We start from the raw sequence: 6,693 nt of genomic DNA, 5'->3' as shown, positions 1-6,693 counted from the left end.
AAAAACAGCTGTAAATCCTAATGTTAGCTATAATATGTTGTGTTTGGGCCCAGAAGCCCTCCGACTTTAAGTTGCAGTGCTGCAGCTGTAAGTAATTCTCTCTCTGTTTCTCTCTTTCATTCTTTCTCTCCTCGTCCTCCCCTGTGTCTGGATAATGTAAACACCAGGAGGGAGGCAAAATCTCTGCCGTCACTACCTTTACAGCTGATCTGGAGACGGGGCTGCACTCACCGGGAGTCTGAGCCTGACACAGTCTAATGTACACAGAGGGTTAAGTGTGTTTAGTGTTTGGCTCGTTATGTTGCAACATTTTGTCGACAGTTAAACCCTATCCTGGAGCTTTTCCAGCTCAACATCAACACTGTCATAGCAGAGCCTTTTTTTGTGGAGACATCCTGCGTTCAAACATGATTAGCTCTCTCATCATTCACTTAAAACTTATAATTTTATGTGAGAAGGTTTTCAGAAAAATAATGTCTAGATTCCCTAATATGAGAAGATCTGGGTATCTGTGAACCCCAGAGGCTAGGCGAAGATCAACAAGTCAGGATTACAGGACATTTACAAGCAATGTATCATGCATGCTCTCCAGAGGATGAACCATTTGAATTTTAGACCCTCGATGAGATTTCCTAGGACAATCATCAGGTGGATCACAATATACCCAAATGAATTTCCATCATTTCATTTTATTGTGACTATTCGTGGTTCCCAGAAGACTTCTGAACACAATCATGCTCATCAGGGGACGATCCTTTGTTAATGTGGTTATTCCACAATTTACCTTTATCCTGGTGACACCCTGAGGTGAAACTTTAAAGTTTTAGCTCCTCTAACAACAAGGCAGTGAGAATAGTGCTGTTTGTTTTATCCAACAACTATTGTGGGGACTGCTGGACAACGACAGCTCTACTGGGGGGGGTTTTAGACTTCCTGCATTGTTTTCTGTTTGATGTCACAATCATGCAGCGACTTCCATAAAACCTCTAAACACTAGCATGTTACTTGAAGCTCTTTAAAAGCCATTTCTCACAGAAACATCGGTTCCCTTTACCCCCTTAAATACGTATACCCCCCCACTCATTCCCAACATCTCAAAACTGATTTCCAACCCCAAAATCCCAAGGCCACCACCACCCCCCCCCCCCCCTCTTATTTCTTTCTCTGCTGAAGTATTTGAACAAATTACCTCCATATGTGTCTGAAGGAGCCCCATGGGGACGGAGCCAAGAAGAATATACTGCTGACGGAACACAAACATTGACTTCATCAAACATTGTGAGCAGCGTGCTCTGATGCTCTCCATATGCTCACCTGGCACTGGCAGCCATTTGCTGACAGCACAGCAACATCTTACCAGCGAGGCTCTTTATCTTTTTATGACACATGCTTAATAATTGGAGATAAGGAGGTAAATGGAGGTTGGTCATGCAGCTTGCCATCACCGTTGAGGTAACATGTCACCATATAGCAGAGGGTTTGTGTTTCCTCAGGCCTTCCCGTGATACGGTAATCGAGTGATAATAAACATTTAATGTGTCAATCAAATGTAAACGTTTTGTGTGTACAACGGAGGTGAGCGAAATCCCAGAACCCCCTTCTATAGGGTCTCATGTGTTTTCATTTAGTAACCAGAGAAACGGCGCAGGGGGAAGAATGAGACAGGACAGAAATATTGAGAAAAGAAGAAAAAAAAAGGGAGCAGAGTAGGAAGACGGGGTATAACTTTCCCTGCGTGATTAACTTTAAATCTCAGGTACCGCACTCATTCTCGCTGAAACCTGTATTTCCTTTGGCACCTGGCCAGAGGCTTTTTGACCTTGTTCACTTCTCTTTCTCGTGTCACTCGGCAGGCGCTCGGTTGTGACCTTTAAAGCAATGAATACGCGTCTCTGGAGAAAGATCACTTTACAGGATGCCTTCGCAGGCCTTACAGAGAAAAATCACCCAATCAACAACAGCCATATTTCACTCAACCATCACTGTGTCCGGAGCTGTAGTCCTTCCTCAATGCTGACCTCCAACATTAGGAATGTGTGATTCACCAGGGGAGGAGAAGGGTGGACTCTGGTCCTATCTAGCTAACTCCGAGCTGCACTGCAACGGAGCAACAGGTCGATCCGGAGGAATCCTCCTCCCCAGACATCTAACGCCACAACATGCACAGATAGAGCGAGGGGGAGACATCGTCAAGAATTTGGCAATAACTGACTTTTCTGAGTAGAAGGGGAGCTATGAAACAAGCAAGGCTTTTTTATTGTGTAGCATTCAGTTTGGAGCCACTAGTGAGCTGTTTGACAGGTCGTTTAATGGAGGAATCAGAATTCCAACAACCCAGTTGACGTAAGGCTGAAGAATAGAGCAGAGCGACTGCTTGGTCGTGTCCAGCATTGTACAATGACACTCTACAAGTAAAGCTCTTTGAGGGCAAATTCAACAACTAGTTGTGATTCAAAACTAACTGGGGTTTTCGACTGATCATATTGACTCATAATTGATGATGTTGATGTTGAAAATACCTTTCCAAATCACGCTCAATTCTGACTTGGCCACATATTTGGCAACAGCAAAAACACCGGCTGCTGCAGGCAGCTGTTTTCAGTGAAAAAAAATTCGAAAGACCAACTGCACACTTCCTGCTCTGCACCAAAACAGCAAGCAGACCAAGTTATTGCTACTAGCTGATGAACATTGTGGAGCATTTAGAGAAGCATTTAGCAGCTGAAGGAAAGCAAAACAGAGCTGGAAACACTCGATCTTCTAACTAGAGAGTGAATATTTTTGACTCAAAATTGTCAGACCACCACAAACCTGACTCTAAAATGAATGCTAATGTTTCTCCATGTTTAAATAGACAACCGTTGGCTAACATAACTGCAATTACAACTTCAGTACAGTGTTTTCAGCTTGTTGCACTATCCCCAAGTGGCCCAAAAAAAATCAATCAATGCAGGTTTAAAAAAAGAAGAAGAAGAGGGAACATCGATTGTCACTCTTCAAATGAGATGCAGCATTGATTGGAAACACTCACTTCCCCCAGTGGTATCACTATTGATTATGAATGCCTGAATGGAATTGTGTTCTTCACGGTAACAGTGCAAACTGAGGAGTAATTGTATCACATGTACAGTGATGAGTTACCAGCATGTGTAATATGCTATGAAAGATTGGAGAGGTCTGATGTGGCAGTTAGTGACGTATGCAAAACTACCTGGAAACACTCGATCGTCAAAGTTAAACACAATATTAAACAATGTCACGTAGTTCAGCAAAGCTTACCTGCTTTTATTAGCCTTATATTAGCTAATTTGTGATATGAGACTATATAAATAAGATTCACTTGACTTGCCTATACTTAACCTCTCCACCCCTGCTGGTCCCGCTGAAAGTCCATTATTACGAACACATGTTGCATGGAAAACAATGGGAACCCCATCGTGTGGTCGACACAGCAGAATCCAGAAAGATGTAAAATATTTAGTACTATGCCTGTTAATGGAAAGGTATAAACATGATATAAAATATGTGTTTGTGCTTGGTAATATCACTGGTTGGTCAGATGTGTTTGTATGTACACTGGCAGGAACATTATATAAACACCTATTTTTTTTCTTGTGTACACAACAGTCCCGCCGCTCTCTACCTTTATTTGTTCAGCTTTGTTGTCCTTGTCCCTCGCTGTTATTTAAATTCATGTGAAAGTACATCCGGAGAGATGAAAAAGAAACTGAGACAAAATTCCTTGCATGTGCACACACACTGGGCAAATACATCTGATTCTGAGGAACAATATCTAAATGACGCAGAATCACCAGAATTATTTCCTGTGGTGCAATTGGCAATTGGAAGGAAGGAAAGGATAGAAGGGGGGTTTAAAAAGCTCTTCATTTTGGCACCGGCTGCTTTAGCTCCTCCTAACCCGAGGCGATGGAGACGCCAGAGTGATGCCTGGTCGTTCTCCTGCGCTCTGGGAGGAAAATCCTGTTTAACGTCTCCACAATAACATTCCCTGGGGTTATTTATTCAGGAATGTTAATGTGCTTGGAATCTACTGGCCCCGGTGGCCTCTGACACAGGCTCCTCTGGGCTTTCCTATCAAGCATTCGATCAGGCCCAGCACAAGCTCTTTGGTGCCGCCGACATCTGTTTAAACAACAAAGATTGATGCAGCAGGAATCTATTGATGACCCTGCAGTCCGACAGCACGGGCTATCTGTTTGTGCGCCATGTGCATCTCTGTTTTAGTTTTGCCCCAATTGACAATGCAAATTGCACTTTGGTATCGTAAGCTTTCCAGTGGAAACTAATGGGCTCCATAGCATGCCTCTCACACACTGTAAACTCTGTATTTATGTGTCTTCTCAGCTCTGCGATCTGTGCTTTATGTCATGGTTTGAATAAACACAACACAATTACAGGATGTAAATGGGCCTCTGCATACATATGAGATCCATTACGTTTCCACACTCATTTAATCTCTCTGTAGGTTCCTAAATGGAAACAGATGCACAAAGCAGCGTGATCGCCTAACTAAAAATTCATGAGCAGCGGGAGTTATTAACTAACTGTTTCTCTTTTAATCTTGGGCCTTTTTGCATAATTTTGAAACACGTCAGTTAGATCCTTAAAGGAACTGTTCAGCATTTTCGGTAAATATGCTTTGCGAATAGATTGATACCATTCTTATATTTGTACAGTAAATATGAAGCTACAGCTAGCAGCTGGCTAACTTAGCTTAGCATAAAGACTGAAAGCAGAGGGAAACAGCTAGCCTGGTTCTGTCCAAAGGTAACAAAAACAGACAGGTGAAGATTTCCACACTTGAGAGCTTATTTTTTTGGGGGGAAACATATGAACCATTGAGTGATTTCTGGCCTAATTGTGCTGTAAAGTTCAGGGGTCTCCTCCCTCCTTGATTGGCTTTGTTTGTACATGAGGGTCTTTCCACAGACCATGTGAACCTGGAGGATTTCCTGGCCTCAGCTGTTATGCTGTTTTTCTGACCCTTGACTCGATGCATGCAAACACACACACGCCACGCTTCAGGCTGATTCACTGGGGAATTAGGCTACAACACGAGAATAGTAAAATATCTATTCCTCTATTCCCAGGAACGTGTTCCCTATGTGTAAGAGACTTCAGGATAAATTCAATCCACGTGAGTGAATGTGTCTCTGCTTTTCTCGTTTCAGGTGGTTTGGCAAAAAAAAAAAAAAGTAGGGCAACTCCCCTATTAAACCCCCACATCTTCTTTATGATTCTTAGTAAATCACACTTAACAGCCCTGACAGATGCTGTAAAATCCTATCTGCTCATAATTCTGGCCTTTCAATGACACAATTTGACCATTTTTTTGTAATGTTTGAGTAAGTTTATGATTTCCCTAAAACTGGAAGTAGGAGGCCCCGACTCGTAAAAAACATAATTCCTTCTCTGTGTAACATTTTTTATGCTCACCCTCGACCTCATGTAACGCTGACCCCAGGGTTAGTCTGAGCTACCCTGAGAACACTTGCTAATACGTGGGTAATGTTTTACGGCCACCCCCCCCCTGGGCTCACAGTACCCAGATTTATTTATCGTCTCGTCATTCCAACTTCCCACTTGCGTTTTCATTCCATGGACATTACAAGAATGTTGTGTCAAGTATGACATATTTCCTGTCAGTATTATGCCTCTCCGATGAAATCATGGAATGCGCTCGCAGCGGTAGAGCATGTTTGTTAAGAAACCTGGAGAATTAATGGCCGAAACTCTCCTATAAAATTACAGAAAACATTATGATTCATAAGTTGAGATGACCTCAGAGTGTTGACTTGGGCTCAGTTTCCAGGGTTTGAAACGTAATCTGTACTCTTAAGAAAACAGAGCTAATGAATGAAATCCCAGTGGGAGCGAGAATCAGGCTTGATTGTTCAACCTCTGAGAATGTCGTCAAATATCTGAGCGCTTGAACGTCTGCTGCCATCTACAGGTCTTTGCAGAGGAAACAAGCTATTTGATTTGAGTTGGCTGATTCCCCAAAACACATCAACTGCCAGATCATGTCAACAGAAGCCGTACGTTATGAGCAAAAGTCAGAGCGTGTGGCTGAGCAGATGTCTCGTCTCTTACAAAGACTTTTTTTTGTTATGCTGCAGCAGACAGCGAGTGTGGAGGGAATATTAATGCTTCATCTTATGTCCGTTAGAAATGAAGGGGAATCAATTTAAAGCTTTTAAACATGAACGTTAGCAACAGCTGTAACAATACAACAGCTAACGTTTCAGATATATTTATGTGCACACACATTTATTATTTTAGTGGAAGGGAAGTTAACAGTTAGTCTAGCACTATGACCCAGGAAGGGACAGAGTCTATAAAAAGGGGTGGGAAGCTCACCTGGGCAGCATTTGTTTGGTTTTTTATTTTGTAGGTTTGAAAATATGTTTAAAATCTCAGTTTTAGTGAAATTTTAGAGCCATGAAATCTTTATTTTAGCTCATAGTATTAAATTAAAGATTTGTTGATTAAAAAAAATGTGTTATTTGTTTGATTCGTCATGTTCGGAGGGACTTGCTAAAGCACATCAGCCGTTATGCTCAAGCAGATCAGAGATGTTGTAACATTTTAGTCCTTTTAATACAATATTAACATGGTTCTTTATAAATATAGATTTCAGTCACCGATTGGGGGCTTGTGTTCCAGTCTAGC

This window comes from Cebidichthys violaceus, unplaced genomic scaffold (assembly GCF_023349555.1).
Source record: "Cebidichthys violaceus isolate CVI_PGR_0920_01 unplaced genomic scaffold, fCebVio1.0.p SCAF_8, whole genome shotgun sequence".
Lineage (NCBI taxonomy): Eukaryota > Metazoa > Chordata > Actinopteri > Perciformes > Stichaeidae > Cebidichthys > Cebidichthys violaceus.
The sequence above is the reverse complement of the archived record's forward strand: the minus strand, read 5'-3'. Positions refer to the sequence as shown.